This window comes from Carlito syrichta, unplaced genomic scaffold, assembly GCF_000164805.1.
Source record: "Carlito syrichta isolate Samal-C Ts95f unplaced genomic scaffold, Tarsius_syrichta-2.0.1 Scaffold309093, whole genome shotgun sequence".
Classification (NCBI taxonomy): domain Eukaryota; kingdom Metazoa; phylum Chordata; class Mammalia; order Primates; family Tarsiidae; genus Carlito; species Carlito syrichta.
Genome location: NW_007253189.1, coordinates 655,472 through 674,082, shown reverse-complemented (window position 1 = coordinate 674,082; position 18,611 = coordinate 655,472). Strand labels below are relative to the sequence as shown.

At 38.0% G+C, this 18,611-nt stretch overlaps 1 protein-coding gene across 2 annotated transcripts in view; it reads right to left on the bottom strand.

Moving 5' to 3' along the window:
• The window catches only part of DLG2 (discs large MAGUK scaffold protein 2), a 217,385-nt gene that overhangs the window by 50,047 nt on the left and 148,727 nt on the right, over nucleotides 1-18,611 (bottom strand). The gene's annotated exons all lie outside the window — the stretch shown is intronic.

The following is an 18,611-nucleotide window of genomic DNA, read 5'->3' as shown; positions in this document are numbered from 1 at the left end:
TGAACACCCACTACATACATATCACCATAATAATAGGCCCCTTCCCTGACTATTCTGATCCTCTCCTTTCTTTAATCAAAATCATCCAGTTTGGGACTTAGGGGTTCTCTAATTGCTCTGTTGATGTTAATTTTTATGTTTCGTCTTCAGCTTAACTCTCTAAGGACCAGGATTGTGTACTAAAAATTTCTTTTGTACTCTCCACAGTGCCCAGAACAATGCATGGAACAAAATAGTTTGAAAGTACTTGGCAATCATAATAACATTTGTCGCTCACATTTGTTAAATGCTCACTCACTTAGCAAGTACTTTTACAAGTGCTTTACATGGATGAACCATTTTAAGTCCTTTCTACATATCAACTCCTATTAAATGCCTACAAATAATGTTCACATTTTATACCTAAGGAAACTGAGGCAGAGAGAGGTTGAGTCACTTTCCCAGGGGTTTATACAACTAGCAGTCACCAACCAGCAAGTTTTGTACTCAAGCAGTCTGGCTCCAGAGTTAAGTTCTTGTTCACTATATGATACAGCCTTTTCTGTAATTTCTTGCAAAGATTCCAAGTCTGCATTCTACTTTGCTTTCAACAGAGAGTCACAATAACCATTGCTGAGAGCTTCTCCAGGCGAATGACTTCCTGTAAAATTTTATATTTCTGAAACATAATCTCTGTTGCTTTATTTTTTCAAGTGGTTCAAGCAATGAGATTTCTGTGATCTGTCCCCTAGGGGATATAACAGTACTGAGTGTTTTCTACAAGCATGAAGTAATAAACTCATTTGCAGAAAGCATGCTCCTCCCCAGTTTCATTTCATCATTTCTAGGAATGCCCATTCTTCCGCAGCATCCCAGAGAGACTACCAGAAGACAAGATGTTCTTGTGGTAACCTTTCAGGCCTGTCTTTACTGGCTGGTCTTACATACCTCTCCTAAAGGTTATGTGATCCACGGGGCCAGTAGGGAAGCTGTAAGCTGATTCCCCTTCCCTGTGTGAGAAGACTCTCAGTCAAGTCCATGTGTTGATTTACACCAGTTTAAAGTGCCAGAGTACTCTATCTTCCCCTGTTTCCATTGCTGTCTACTGAAGCACCTCTGAAGTTTATCTCTTAGAGACCTTCTTTTACTTCCTAACTCCTCCAGAACCCCCTCTCTCAGCCAGTTATATCTATATACTCATACACCAAATATCAATACTGTATGATCCAGGCACTGTGCTAGGAACTGGAGCTACAATAAACTCTAGAGGACCTCACATTTCTGTGACAGAGAGATTTATAAGTGACTAGGGCAATGTGACAGTGTGTACAAGGAACTAAAATGACACAAGGAAGGCATGGAGAGCCTGCTATGGAGAGGAGGATGAGGAAGCAAGAGGGGAAACATGAGTTAGATATTGAAGAATAGATCATTGTCCCCCAAGCAGAATAGAGAGCAAGATAGGGAGGTTATTCCACCAGCAAAAAACATTGAGCAGAGTTCTTGACTGCTCTTTGATAACCCAGTGTCTCTCTCTTCACCAAATAAGATTCATTAATAATAATATCAATTAATATTTACTGAGCTCTTCCTCTGTGCCATTGTCAGCATATGTCTTGCTAAACATATACTAGTTATCTAATTGAGTCATCTCCACACCCTATGACACACACACAAAACCTCTATGTTATTCCACATATACAAACTATAAAACTGAGGCTTGGAGAGGTAACATCATTTGCCTAGCTGGTAAGTGAAAGAACTGGGATTCAAACTCAGGTATCTCAGACTTCACTACTATTTTGTTTTCTGTTTGAATTCTTCCAGGGCCCAGCAGATGCTAAGAACACAATAGTTGCCTAAGTAATGTTTGCTGAGAGAAGAATTGGTTAACACCTGGCTGTCTGCAGTAAGGGAACAGATGCTGTGGCTTATTGTAGGCAGGCAGGGAGAGTCCAATGACTACTTCATAATACAGAGTGTTCAAATGCAGGCATGTGATGTTACAGGGTGAGGCCAGCACTGTTACATACCCCGGGTTTAAGTGAAGGAAGTGCAGAGGGCAGAGACAAGAGTCTGGTCCTGGGGTCAGACAGGGCCAGGTAAACCACTTCTCTGCTAGACACATTTTCTTTTTGAGAGTCCTTGCTAATAAGTTTGATCCAAATTACTGGCTCTGTGACCTTGACTATTTATTTAACTTTTTAATGATGCCTTTTTCTTATCTGTATCATGAGTTTAATGATAATGGCTACTTCACATTATTATTATCATCACCATTTGTAGCACATGAGACTCAGTGGTAACATTCAAGGTCACACATCTAGAATGTAGTTCTAACTAGAACCCAGATCCCTCCGCCTACAGAATATTTGTTTTGCTATTACAAGTGACTTTCAGAAATGCAGTAGAGGTGAGCTACATACCTACTATAGAAGCCAAAGTTCACAGTGCCTTTTTTTCTCGCTGTGATTATTCCTCATGGTATTAAAACTTAAAAACAAGCCCTTTCTTTTAAGTCAACTTAACTTTACTTGCATTTAAAGATTGAATCAAATTTAATTGCATTTAAAGATTGAAGCAAATACACCTTGTGAGTTAGTGTATATTGTAAATAACATACAAAAAGTCCAGGTTTAATCTATTTCTTTGGGACAGTTTCTGCTTTTGATACAACTTTCCTTTAATATACTGTTCACCCATGAGGCATATCAGAGATGTCCTGGGAGAAAGTGCAAGCTGAGAGAACTCTGGACTGAGAGATGTGAGACCTGGGTGTAAGTTTGGGTTCCTCTTCATTTATCAATTATTTCTTAAGCACCTGGAGGCATGAGATGCTTTGCCTATAGGACTTACTAAAGAGCAGTAAACAAATATGTAGTTTATAAATGCCATGGAAATTCAGAGGAGCAACTCCTGACCCTGGCCTTAGATGCTCCCATCTACATAAGCTTAGAAAAGTTACTCTCTCTGAGCATCAGCTTCCCCTTCTGCCCATTAGGAAGTTACATAAAAGACCTTGAAGGTCCTTTACAACATTCAAAATCTACACTGGGGAGATATTTTTGCTTCCTGCCTCTCTGCATTCCCTCCCTCCCTTCCCTCCTTTAGAGAGGAGAGAGACTCAGTTTCACCCTCTTGGATGATGACTCAGTTTCAGGAGCTGCCATTTGCTCCTTGCCTCCCACCCTTTGATGTCAACTCTAGACCTCGAGCGTGAGAGGTTACTTGTAGCATTCGTGTCCTAGAAGGGACTAAGGGCAAACCAATAAGTAAATCACAACAAAAAGCACTATTTACAATGGTGTGCCTGATTAATTCTCACCTCTTGCTTCCATGAAAGGAAGGGGTCACTTGCAAATGGGGGCAAATCCATGACCGCTGAGACTTCTGGCTAGTAGCCAGCAGTCCCATTTTAGCAGTATGCATCACAGGGACTAGGACTCTCAATGAAGAGCTCGGTCATGTAGCAGGAGGGTGGAGAGGTGAGCCAAGATATAGGCCTCTTGGCTTCTGTCTCAGGCTCTTTGGTGGAGCCAACACTGTGTCTTCCATCTAAACATTTCTGGAGTTGTCATTCAGATGCTGTTAGAAAGTAGGCTGTGTTTTCTAGGTCAAGCAGGGCCAGTCAGAGACGCAAATCACATTTATTATTATTATTATTTGATCCTATTTCTATATTGCTTTTAAAAAATCTTTATTTTAGGTTCAGGGGGTATGCATACATGTTCATTAATGGTCATATTGTGTAGTGGTGGAGACTGGGTCTCAGGCGGCCCATTCCCCAGATAGCGAACATTATACCCCATAAGTAATTTCTGAACCCCAACCCCTTTCCTATCTCCTCTTTTATTGGTCTTCCCAGTGTCTATTATTTCCATCTTTGTGGATCACAATTATACTGTGACAGCATGTGAGTGGCCCAAGAGTACCTTGATGGTTCATTTCTTTGGAAGAGAAAAATCAAACATTGTTTGCTAAACTTGAAATAGTAGCTGATAAAAGATTGATCCTCACTTGGTCAGGATTTAAATTCCTCTAAGATTTTAGAGTGTGGAGTTTAGCCATGATAACACATACACACACCCCAAGGGAATAAAACCCTTTCAAAATCCCCTACACTACATTTTGAGAACAATATCTGTCATTCGCTCTCTTTCTCTCTCTCTCTCTTTTTCTCTGCCTCTCTGTCTCTCTCTCTCTGCCTCTTTGTCTCTCTTTCTCTGAACACACACACACACACACACACACACACACAAACACACACCCCTTTCCTATTTATGTTCACTTCAGAATCCAGTAAGTTCATGTTTATTTCTGTACTAGAAACCAGTGATCACCGGGCAAGTCTGTCACTGTAAACCATTTGTCACTTTAAAGCCAGAGAGAATAGGCTACTGTTTTCTTTCAATGCTGCTTCTGCCTGGAGGAATTTTTGTACCTTGATTGGACATGCCACTCACATAACAATTTTTTTCGACTTTTGGGAATATGTACTTGTAGCACTTAGCACGGTACCCAGGAAATAGTATTTAATACTCATTCTCAAATCTCATGCCAGGGGCTGAAGAGTGCACATCCTCGTAGGAAATGCTTCATTTACCAGCAATATTTACTACTTGAAGATTACAGAGAAATGGGCCACTAATACCACCACCATGGGCTGTTGTAGTGTCAAATACAACCAGGCATGTAAGGACTTAGCAAGTAAGTGCTTGATAAATTTTTTTTTTTTTAATTATTCCACAAGCATGTATTGTTTTTGTCAAACATTATTCTCAGGCCTCCAACGGCAAAAAGTACCTGGTGCAAATTAGAAAAAGCTAGTGAATGTAAAAGTTCATTCTTTTTTTTTTTTTTTTTTATAGATAGGATCTTACTATGTTGCCCCAGGCTGAACTCAAACTACTCCTGGGCTCAAGAGACCCTCCCACCATAGCCTCCAGGTAGCTGATTACAGGCATATGCCACCACATCTAGTTTAAAAACTCACTCTTTTAGGCTGGCTCTTGCTGAGCGGGATGTGGCCTGAGTTTTGTTTCCCCATGTGTCCCTTATACAGCAATATGGCTACCATAAATATTGGGAGTGCAAAGAGGAAGGTACTCACAGTGTGTAATAATTGCTATGATGGAGATCAGTACAACAGGCTGGGAGGGTATCAAGGAGGGAGTTGGGGAAGTTGGGCAAGCCTCAGAGGCAATGCTTTGGCTGGGAATTAAATAATGAGTAAGATATTGTCAGGTGGAGAAGTAAGTAAAGCACAGTTCGGGCTAAGAAAAGGCCTGTCCAATGGGAAGATACAGAGCCGCTCCTTCTATCCCTCTCCCCCAATCGTAGTGACTGAACAAGTTGAGAAGCTGCCCTGAGAGAATGTAGGATTTGGGGAAAGGTGGGGCTCAGAGAAATCGTGGGAAAGACCCTCCAGAGGCAGTTCTGGCCTGGACTGTGAAGACCCCTTATTACATATGGCGCTCCTAAATATTTACTTCTGTTCAAGAAATAAGCAGTTAATGAGAAGTACAGATTTTTCTACAGAAATCACACGTGCAGTTCAGAAACCATCCTTTCATCATCTAATCAGCAACTTAAGTATTTAGATTATGAATTCAAAAGAAGCAGAATTTTACAGCTAACAGAAAAGTCACAAAATCTACACATCAATGTTTTAGGTATATATATTTACTTACGGTGATGCAATATGCAATTGTAAATAATAAGAATGAGAATTAAAGATAAATGGCAGGATAGCTTGTTCCTGGGGCTTCTCAGCCCTTGGTAGATTTAAAATAGCAAATTCAGTGTGGGAGAGGAATGAATGGAGCTGCTGCTACAGGCGGCAACCTGCCGCCTGTGCTGAGAGTACAGCTGGGCACCAGACAGGCGACAAGACCCAACAAGTGTAGGTACAGGAACTAAAGCCCAGTGCAGAGGAGCAGCCACAGAGGGTGACTGCAGTACAGTAAATAAGATCCACAAGTATTCATTCAATGGCTCCAAGGGCCAGTCTCAGTACTGGGAGGAGTAAACGATATGGAGTGAGACCCTGTTGCGGGACCCTCGTAGTGGTTTTGCAGTGGTGTACGCAGAAAAACAGTGGTGAGCAAACCATCTTCCCTAACGCCCAGCAGGTACAACTCCAAAGAAACTTCCACACACCAGTCACAACTGTGGTTATGTTATGGAAGAAGATTTAGTTTTACTAAAACATCATGAATCACATTGATAATGTGATTTTGAATTTTGTTGTTACAATATACAAATGCTATGCATAGGTGGTATTTAATTTATAGGTTTATTTTAAATGTACAGATGATAAGAGCTATAAGCAAAGGTATTTATACCTAATTTGTGTTTTTATGTCATCATCATAAAAAGATTTAGTCATCACTGTGGGGGGAAGAGTAGGCAGAAAGATTATTTTCTTTAAAGGAGGTTCCTATGTAGGCCTCACCTCATGGGACTATTGTGAAGATTTAATGGGAAAAATCCTTATAATATATTTAGCATTTTACCTGGCTGATAAGAAATCTTTAATAAATGTTAGTTGTATTGTTACCACATTTTAGAAATGCTAGTCAAAGTCAAATCCTTTATTTGCCAGATGTGAGCTTTGCCTATTACTGAGAAGGGGTTACGCACAGAAGTTCATTCAGCTCTTGGGGAGCAGCAAGAGGGTGGGAACTCCTTCCCTTTGACACAGCAATTATCCTACTGAGTAGCAATCACAGATTTGTGTGGCTTTCTTCTAACTCCAATTTGGGCTTGTGTTCCTGGCACTCAGCTTCATCAAAGGCCTGTAAGCTTGGGAGGTGTTCAGAGTACTTTCTCCATGAAGGAGGAGTCACCAGGTTTGTCATTCACAGCAAACTCATGCCTAAATTCATCAAAGTGTTAATTCTTTGTGGCAGCTGAGCACAAGTCAACCACAGAGAGAATACAGTGACTTCTTGAAGCCTTCCAGAAAACACAGCCACATCAAAGAATGCTAAAGCACCAGTTTCAACGAGCAGTAGTGAAATCTTTACAAATGTTCATGAAGTTGTCAAAACATGAAAGACAAATGGCATATCTGCAAACTTTTTACTTCTTTTCAAGTGAGATAGACTTTCACTTATACTGACAAGTGCTTGTAATAAATTTAAGACAGTCATTGGGGAAGCTTTCATTTTGTAGTTGTGTCACCCACATTTCCTGGAACCCTGTGAATGAATAAAAACTGTTTGCATTGCACAGTTATCCCTACTAACAGTAAAAGATGTTTTCCAAGGCTTTCCGATTGTTACCCAGATATAGCAACAGTCCTTGCTGCATGGAAATATAGTTATTTTTCCCTTTTACTCCTACAGGGACTTCCAGTACACAGAATGGGAATCATTATAATCCTTAGTCATGATATGCTTTTGATTGTTTTGTGACTTCACATTTGGTAGCAGATTCATGGTGCTTACTATTTTGTGATAGATAGATGGATGAATGGATAGATAGATAGATAGTTAGGGTGATATACACCTCCATATTTTTCTCAAGAAGTGTAATTTTGATTTGCTTCAATATCCTCCATATGAGGACTCTAGCGTGGCTCATATCTTAATGAAGCAAGTTTGTTTACTCTACCCCTTTTGCAAGTCCCATTTACAGAGGAGTAATTGGCCTGTCTCAGGTGACATGGCCGGTGGTATAACAGGAATGGCAGTGCTAGGTTTGGTGACTGCCTGAGAAGAATAAATCATGTATCAAGAATACCAGCTTCAGCCAGGCTTGGTGGCTCAGCCTGTAATCCCGCGCCTTTGGGAGGCTGAGGAGAGTGTGGCCAGGAGTGGCCACTGCACTCCAGTCTGGGCGACAGAGTGAGACTCCAACTCAAAAAAAAAAAAAAAGAATACCAGCTTCAAAGGATATCTAAATCTTTCCCAGACCACTGAATGTTTGCCAAGAGCAAGGGCAAAGGATCAGGTGTCCTTGTTTTCCCCAGGCCCTAGGACAGTGCTAGACATGAAAGACATCTTGTAAACCTTTGCTAATTAAATGAAACTGTATGCCAAATAAATATTCATGTGCCTCCAAAGAACAGTGCCTGGTGTGTGACTGAACACAGGCCGCTTATTTCCTCTGACCCTGCCTCCCTAATCTGTGAACTAGATAAGGTACCAAAGTGCCTGGCAAACATAAAAACTTATTTTCTAGTGAATTCCTTAGTCCCAGAGGAGAGGATTTATCACAACCACTATTCTGGTTTTAGCCTGGCCATCAGTTAAAATTAGTTTCCCTTTTTAAAAACTGCATTTTAGTGACTATTTTATTTATTCTGTCCTGGGTTAATTTTCAACTTAATTTAGTGGTTATTTCATGCATAAACTTTTGATTTTTAATAACATAGCAATTAGCCAATGCTGGAGATGTCAATTAATAGCAAGAAGAAAATTTAACAAAAGTTCACACCCAGCGAAACTATTATTATTTATATAACCGCATGTTACACATCTCCTATTTAAATTACTTTCGCTCTAGTATCACTACCTGAATGGATAGAATTAGCTACGCTGATAACATCTAGAATTAGTTAATATATTAAAAAGTTTCAAATAATTGATTATTCTATTTCATTTGCACAATAATAATATGTCATCATGCAGGGCTCAGCTCTGCCACTTACTAGTGTGGGAAATTTATTTACCCTTTCTAAAAGAAACTTCCATTTATTTATTTATTTATTTATTTTTTGAGTTGGAGTCTCACTCTGTCACCCAGACTGGAGTGCAGTGGCCGCTTCCAGCCACCGCAGCCTTGACTTGCTGGGCTCCGGTGATCCTTCCGCCTCAGCCTTCCAAGTAGCTGGAACTACAGGCGTGCGTTACCACGCCCGGCTAATTTTTGATTTATTGTAGAGATGAGGTCTCGCCAAGTTGCCCAGGTGGGTCTTGAACCCGCGGGCTCAGGCAATCCACTCACCTCAGCCTCCCAAAGGCGCGGGATTACAAGCTGAGCCACCGAGCCTGGCTTAAAAGAAACTTTCAAAGAGAAACCACCTCTTGCTTCAAACTCTTCCATTCATTGAAAGAAAAAAGTTAATGTTGAAGTTTTTCAAAGTAGGCTTCAATCTGTGTTTTATGCAGGGACATCTTTATAGGCCTCATGGAGCTCTTTGGAGAAAGAATCGTGTTTTATTAACCTTTCATCAATGTGAGCAAGCTAACTACTTTCTTTGTGAAATGTCTATATTCACTGAAATAAACACATCATAATGAAAACAATTATTTACCCCGTCTAAACTTCCCTTTCCTCAACTATAATATGGGCATATATTTATAATATTTACCTCCCAGGGTTATTCTTAGGAGTGAATGAACAATGCCTCTAAAAATAATCTGTAGAAAATAAGGCGATCTACAGATGTTCAGAATAACTGGTATCTTACATGAAATGAAGTGGTTCTCCAGTGTCATGCATGGCGATCAAGTGTGCTCTTCTAGAATTTCCTACAGGTAGTTATACAAGATGGATGAGAATTCAGAAACCAACCAGATTTGCAATTAGGGGTGGGGTTTGGGGGACTGAAATCAGACCTGCTGCCACACTTCACCTTTCTGCCCACAAGAGTCAGCAGGTGGCATTCCATTTTTCCCAACCACAAAGTCAGCAAGCACATGGTCAAAAGCACCCCTTATGCAAGAGGGTGCTAGGCAAAGTCTTGGCAAATCTCCATCTGTGCAAAAGGAGATTTAGAACTAAAGAATAGAGTATTGCTAGGAAGTGACTCCTTCTAGCCTTATAAATGGGGAGAGTTTCAGATATGTGTGTGTCTGTGGTTGGGGTAGGCAAGAGACAGATATATGTCTAAGTATTTTATGTACGCTATCTCTTTTAAAATGATTTCCATTTTTACATAGGAGTTAATTGAGGCTTAGATATGTTATGCTAACTCTGATAGAAGTTGGTTATTCTGTCTGATACCAAACCTTTCCCATGTGTCTGTGTATCTCAAATTAGTAGTATGCCTAATGAAATCTCTGGGGAGCTTATTAAAACACAGCTTTCCTGACACCCTCTCCAGAGATTCTGATTCCATAGGACAGGGGTTGAGCCTGAGCATCTCCATTTTGAATAAGTGCCTCTGCTGGTTCTGATGTAGGTGCTGTAGGTTACAATTTTTTTTTTCCCTGCTAAATGTTTTCTGTATTCTTCTCTCCTCTCCATAGCTACTCTGTGGTCCTGAGTCATGCCTTTTCCGTAGTTTGCCTGCATTACTGAAAGGGTTCCTGTTCTCTGGAGCTGCATCCCTTTGGAAATTTATTCCACACTGCAGCAAAGTGATCTGCTAAAACTCTAATCTCTCTACTAAAATCCACCCAAGGCTCTTCACTGCCCCCAAGACCAGGGTCCTTCATGATCTGGTTCCTGACTTCCCCTCTGCCTTATCTCCAGACACTTGAAACTTTGTACTTATGCTTTTGTACTTAAGTAACATTAACCTTCCTTGGTTTCCTTGAGCACACTGGGCTGTTTCCTGCCTAATATGCTAGTACTTCTGCCAGCAACATTCTTTCCATCCTCTTACACCGGATTAGATTTTATTGATCTTTCAAGGCTCAATTTGGATGTCATCTTTTTCGGAGAGTTTCTTATGAACTTCAAGAGATGCTTAAATATTCCAGGTGTGAGTTCATACAGTGTCCTAGGCTCATCTTTCTCTCAGCACTTGAGACTTGATTTGTTATTTGCTAGCAAGTTTGTTTCCATATACTTTTTGCTTCCTAAGGACTAGAACCATGTCTTATTCATGGTGTACTTCCAATGCCTAAACCAGTACCTGGCATATAACATGGCCTCAACGGATGTCTATTATAATGAAAAGTTAAAAAAAAAAGAAAAGAAAAGAAATTAGAAAGGAGCACATGAATTTATGATGTTTTAGTTTACTGTATCTCTTCCAACATTAAATGAAAGCTTTAGTTAAAGTAGGAAATGGAAACAACATTGAATTTCAAAGCTATTTTTAAAATTTCATAACTTTTTTCATTTTCTTCTGTGGATGATGTTCATCAAACACACCCAAGTGTCAATTTATACAATTAAAAAAAGGTCCCTAAAATATAATTAAGCTGGAGACAACAGAAGAACTGTACAAACTAAAATATATTATAAAGCATGGGTATGTGTGTGTATAATGAACAGACTTTTCAGTTATAAGTTATAGTAAATTTTGTATATAATATTGCAGATTAACTTAGTTTCGAGAGCAGTACCTTTTGGACATAGAAGAGATGACTTCTGAGAAATATATGTACATGAAAATACATAAGGAGGATGATTTCTTTTCCATGTCATTCCACAGACTAGCAGTTTCTTTCCTCATCAGTAACTTGACAAATAAATAGACTATGAGAAAATACATGAAATAAATATATATGTCTTCATTCAAAAACATTCATTGAGTTCTATTGGCTTTTAGGGTTTTCACAGGAACTTCCTTACATGTATCAGAGACAGAGACTTGATTGGGGCCCCTCTGAGAAACATCTGTAGAAAAGTCACTAGCATGTCTCTATCAGAGAATCACCTATGTGCTATTCAAGTGATTCTTAGTGGACATGAGAGCTCAAGGTTTGGACAAATGTGATGATCACATTCAATAGAAAATCTAATGAGGCTGGGCTACTGATGCTGCAGAATTCCCTGGACATATCCCTATCTTTGTTCTTTAGATAAAAAAAAAAAATCTGGTTAAAATTATACTGCATGAAGTATAGGAACAGAATCAGAGGGGAAAGAGGAACCAAGAGGACCAGTTAGGAAGTTACCAGAGGGGCTGGAATAGGGAAGTGATGAAGTTATTAGGAAACCTGAAATAGAGAAGTGATGCTAAAGATGCTGATGAGAAGCTTTCTCTGAGTTTATGAACTCTGAGGGCAAAGCCTGCCTCCCTGATACCCCATGAAGTGGGGTAGGGTAGGTTTCCTGCCACTCCTCCCAAATGGGTCTCACTTCTGGACATTTGAGCTCTTTGCATGGCTCTGGTCATTTCAAGACTGCTCCATTAAGGAGCTTTCTTTTGAGGGCAGTATTGACTCTTTTCTTGAAACTCAAAATGTCACTTTGAAGCTTTTACAAAATCAATCCCCATAACTCACCCTGGTGAAGCAAATGTAATTCCCATCTTGCTAACAAAACACTGGCTGTGAAATTGATTTTTTTTTTCTTGATAAATGACACAAGAGCAGGCTCTGCTACCGACTCTCTGTGTGTTCCAGAGAAATGATTATCAGTTTCTTCATCTGTAAATGACATAGTAGGAATCAATAACCATATGGAAAGTTCCAAGAACCCATGAAGTACAACTGAGCTGTGTCAATGCCATCTGCAGTTTGATTTAGGGAGTTTGCTGTCATCCTATCACTGTAGCACCCACCTTATCCTTTCTCTCACAATCAATATCTTCTCTTAGAGGGAACTAAAGGTTTTGGGAAAGGAAATAGATGATTAAGAACCATTGAGACAGATGTCCAAGGAAGATAATTCTTTCTGATCTCATTAGAAACAGTCTCTTATTTTACTTTTCTATTGCCGTTGTTTTGAGTTTAGATTTTCAGAATCTCACACCCAGAATACTATAATCACTTTTTGAAACATCTCCGACTGTCAGTCACTCTCCCTCCCAACCTTTCTTTCCCACGGGTGCTAGATTGATCTCTCAGAACCCACTTCTGATCATACACTTCCCATTGCTCTATGAAGAGTGCATTGAGTAGCTAGTGAGTGTCAGGTGGACATTTGTGATAGCTGCTGGGTGCACAAAGACAGTTCAGATCTTTGCCTAGGAAGACCTCACAGTGAAGCAGATACGGCAATGATATAGGTACATTCAGGGTACAAATCCAGAGAAAATCACTAAATCTGGTTTGGCCACAACCCTTAAATTCTTTACTGCCTGCAGGATGAAGAACAAGTTTCCTGGAAAATATAAGGCATCCAAACTCACTTGAGTCTAACTTTCCACTTCTGAGTGTTTTCATTCTTCTTTATAAATTATTCCTTGCAATGAAAGTAAGCCATGTTTGACTTCCTACCTGTCCTATATCTTACGCCTGTCCCCATCTTGTAAATTTTACTAATCCTTCAAGGCTGCCCAATTAAAATTTCCTTAGGTCTCAAACCAGAATCTCCTTCTCTGAACTGAAAAGCAAGCAAATTTTCTGTTCCTCTTTTTTTTTTTTTGGTACTAATCACTTCCTCCCTGCAGGGACTCATTCTTTCCCCCAGAATATCTGTTCCTTCAGGGTAGTGATCATGACTTATTCATCTTTACAGCTCCACATTTTCTATCAAGCTGCCTTGTATTGGCACCTAATAAAGGTTTATTAAGTGACTGAATAAACACCTTTATCATGACTTGTCCCCTCATTTTATTCTAGCAGGCTATAGTAGAAAAAGTGTATAGTCCTAAGCTACTTTAAAAATGTTCTCATCTAGAAAGATGTCCATCATTGAAAAAAATCAGCTTCTCAGGATTTAAGTTTATGCCATTAGACTTTGACAAAGCTAACCACAATTCAATTTATTCCTTCATTTTTCTTAAATTGCACAAGTGTGACATGGTCTCAATAAAGAAAGTATACTGTAGTAAACAGATTATGGACTTTGGAATCAATCAGACATACATTCAGGTATCTTCACCTCTCCAAGTCTCATCTCAGTTTCTTTAAATCTATAGAGAAGGAGTAAATGATTTCCTTTGAAGTCTTGTTGTGGTGATTAAAAGAGATGTATGCAAAGTGCCTGGGTTTTTTATAAGATACTTCTACTACTTCAAATGACAAATATCATCTCTGTTATGTCCCAACCTGAGGATAAGTAGGACTAGTTATTTATTTATATTCTACATAATTTAAAGTGGATTTACAGTATAAAGGAAACACATATATTGCACATTGCTGACATGTAGCAAAGATACTGATAGCTCTCTTTATACTCTCACTACATATACTTCCCTTCTTCAAATTACAGGGACTTAAAATGAAAAAAACAAAGTTTAGTATAAATCAATATATAGTCATTAATTTTTCAATGACAAACAGCTTGATTCTGAAAATTATGAAACTTTCTAAACCTCTCAATAAGTAACAGAATGACTGTTTAATAATGAAATTGATGAAAAAATTTTTAGATGAACAATGAAAGAAATTATTAAGGGTTGATTTTTTTCACTGGAGGCTGGTTTAAATAGAGATTCATTAAGAACCCAACTAACAATCCCAGAAGAGCTTGGTTGCACTGAGATCTGGGGAACTGAGTTGGCTCTCGAGCTGATTCACCAAAACAGATGGCTGAAGCTTAGAGATCTGAGTAGGGTGCAATTAGGCTTAGGGTTAGGGTTAGGGTTACACAATAGTCCATGTATTTCTGCATGTGTAGATACAGTCTGGGAAGGCATATGGAATGGATGGAAGGCTTGGGCATTTCATTGGTAACAAATGGACACTTTCAAATAAAGACCCTCAGATTGCTTCATGGGTACTTTGAAAATGCAATATAATACAACCCTTAAGCCAGGCCTGCCATACAAGTTTTCTGACCTTCCTTGTCAGCCCCATTTGATACAATTCCCACCACAACCTTCATGCACAGGTTTCCATGACTTGCTTGACCCTCCTCTAACATGCCTGCAATTTCCACTATCATGTTCATGCTTTTTGCTCTGAGTGTGGCAAACTCCTATTCAAACTTCAAAATCCCATTCAACTCTCACCTCTTTGAAGTTTTTCCTCTTACCTAAGACATAATTAATAATATTTTTCCTCTGAACTCCAACAGAATCAGATATATGTGAAGTAAGGAGAAGGGCAAAAATTCTGATGTCAAAATGATATAGATTTACTTACAGTCATACCACTATGAATATGCCTCATTTCATTAAAATGATCTAGATTTAAATTTGATGCTCACAACTACTAACCAATTAAATCTGATGCTCACACCTACTACACCTATTAACAAGTCAGTTAATCTTCCTGGGCCTCAGTCTTCAGATTTTTAAAACAAAGACTGTTAATTTCCCAAATTTATAAGGATTATCAATTATAATTATTGTTTGCCTGCCTATATTTCTTTTTTTTTTAGTTCATTGAGATGAAAAATCTTATCCCTTTAATTTGTTTCACTATACTACAAAGACACCTATCTAGCACAGTGCCTACATTATTCTGATTATTATTCTGGTCAAAGAACAGTTCTGGAAAAGTAACTCAAGTACTAACAGTTCATTTCTATGAAGTGCTCTCTGCTCATGCCTGTGACCATTAATTTAAATTCTTATTGCTCTTGTACATACTACTAATAGGGCTCCTGTCACAACCTATATTCATAGCTACTAATTGATTCTAAGCTCCTCCAGGGCAGTAACCTTGGCTTTCACTCTGAACTCCTTGGGACATTTCACAATGCTCTGTAAATGCCAATGATAAGATTATTTAAAGTTCTCCATTCTCCTTCTCATTCAAGACAATTTTCTCCTTAGTTTATGCCGAATTTACCCTAAGTTTCCAGAGACTGAAACCTCTGCATCAATAACTTACCTCTGTTGTCCTTGCCCTTAGCTCAAAGTGAGTGGCATCTGCTAACCAAGCTTTCCACCTCTCCGTATGGTTAATCTCGCTCTTCTTTTTTTCATTGTTAACTAGCATTTTCTCTCTTTTTAATTGTCCTTTGCTTCCTACTTCTGGATAAGTCCTCTCATTGACATATTTTTGCACAGGAATTTTTAAAACTTTGGTTTATTACCAGTTAGTGCATGAATAAATCTCATGGAATGCTAAAAGAAGGCTCCTTAAAAATCACTGAATCCAAGGACTGCAAATAGAGAATAATTGCCTATGTTGTGCTAGAGATGACTCAGTCATGACACTTTTATACCCTTCTACGGCCTCAGAATCTTTTTCAAAACAATACACCAGGTAGAAACTACTAATCCATTAGTCTACAAAGGAGATAAAGACTGTTGGACATCTCTGGTGTAGTTTAAAGCTTTTATTTTGCTATTAAGAACCAAAGATCAATGGCAATTTAGTGAGAACTGAAACCAAATCCAAGGTTACTGAGCTTCCTGACTTTCAGTTCAGAGCTTCCCTTCTCAGTTGATTACTCCTCTCCTACAACACACAAATCATAGAGTTTACATTCCATTCATTGCTAGATACCTAATGGTGTTTAGTATGTATGATTAAAAAGCACACCACACATATTTTAGCCTTACCTAAAAGACATTTGTTCTCCCATTGATGTCAGAACCTCTCACCTCTCAGGGAAGTATCCTTCACAAGTCCTAGCCCTGTGTCTGGTACTGTAGGTTTTCAATAATAACTGTCTCAGATCTACACAACTATATGTGTGTGTGTGTATACATACATACACACACACACACACACACACACACACACACACACGTATATAAAAAACAGGAGATCTAGCCTTAAATTTTCAACATGAAGCATAAAAAAATCCTGATATATAAATAGTATTTGTTTGAAAGAACTTTATGCCATGATGTCACATACCTTTACTTTTTTTTTTTTTTTTTTTTTAGAACAATACCGTATGTTTAAGTGCATTTTCATGTAACTCAAATGTTTGGGGGAAAGTAAACTATTATATCAATGACTGGGCTGCCCAATAGATTTAAAAACCTATATAAGTCACAGCTAACATCATACTTCATGGTGAAAGATTGACTGCATTCCTCTAAGGTCAGGAGTAAGACAAGGTTGGCTGCTGTCACTTCTATTCATCATTGTTCCAGAGGTTTTAGCTGGGGTAATTAGACAAGAAAAATAAATCATCCCTATTGAAAAGAGAGAAATAAAACCCTCTCTTTGTGCATGAAATGATCTTGTAATAGAAAACCCCAAGGAATCACTGAAAAACGATGGGTTTAGCAAGGTTGCAGGATATAAGATTGATATACAAAATAATTATATTTCTATACATTTACAATGAACAATCCAAAAATGAAAGTAAGACAATTCACATGTAAAAGAATGAAACTGGAACCCTACCTCATACAATATACAAAAACTAACTCAACATGGATCAAACACCTAAATGTATGAGATAAAACTGTAAATCTCTTAGAAAAAAATGATATAAATATTCATGCTTTGGGGTTAGCAATGGTTTTTTAGATATGACACCAAAAACATAAGTAACAAAAGAAAAATACATGAATGGGACTTCACCAAACTGTTGTATCAAAGGACACTATCAAGAGAGTGAAAAAGACAACCCAGAGAATGGAAAAAATATTGTAAAGAGTATATATGATAAAGAATTAATAACCTGAATGTATAAAGAACATCTATAGCTCAACAATAAAAAAAAAACAAACCCAATTTCAAATGAGTAAAGGATCTGAATAAATATTTCTCCAATATATACAAGTGGCCAATAAGTTACATGAAAAGACGCTCAGTAACAACAGTCATTAGGGAAATGAAAATCAAAACCACAATGAGATATTACGTCATACCAACTAAATGGCTATAATCAGAAAGACATAGAAAGACATAGAATAAGTTTTGATGCAAATGTGGAGCAACTGGAACCTTCATACACTGCTGTGGAAATGTAAGATGGTACAACCACTTTGGAAAATAGTCTGGCAGTTCCTCAAAATGTTAAACCTAGAGTTACCGTATGGCCTAACAATTCCACTCATAGGTATATACCCAATGGAAATAAAAACATATATCCCCTTAGAAATGTGTACATAAATGTTCATAGCAGCATTATCCATAATAACTAAAAATTTGAAACAACCCAAATATTCATCATTTATGAATGAATAAATTAATGTGGTATATCTGTACAATGAGATATTATTTGGCAATAAAAAGAAATGAAGTACTAATACACACTACAACATAGATGCATCTTGAAAGCATTATGCAAGTGAAAGAAGCAGTCATAAAAGACAATGTAGTATAAAATTTCATTTATATGAAATATCCAGAATAGGCAAATCTATAGAGACTAAAAGTAGATTAGTGGTTGCCTATGGCTGGATGGAGGTGGTGGCTGGGGGAAATGGGGAGTGACTGCTAATGCATAAAGGATTTCTTTATGGGGTGATAGAATGTTCTGGAACATTAAATATACCAAAAACCACCGGATTGCATACTTTAGATAGGTGAATGATTTGGAATGTGAATTTTATATCATATTATCTTTTAAAATCATTATTTTAAAAAGAATACCTGTGAGTGAATATTTTAATTTTGATGACTAAATTTTATTTGTTAATTTTCTTCTTTTTTATGTCTGTCACAACAATCCATGTATTCACTTAGATAATCCATGTGTGTATTTCCATGACTGTCTTAGCTTTATAATTTGTAACAGACTAGATATACTTTCTGATAAGCAGAAACCTTTTATAAAATCCATCCTTTAAGCACATGAATTTAAAATTTAAAAAATTAAAGAAATAAAACATCTAAATTGTCTTTTTTCTGCATCATTGCAGTCATTACATCATCATCATCATCAACACATTACTTCCACTGACCACTTGCAGCTTTGCCCCCCATATTTAAAATATTTGCCATAAATCCATTTCATCAGAAATGTAATTGTCAACTTTA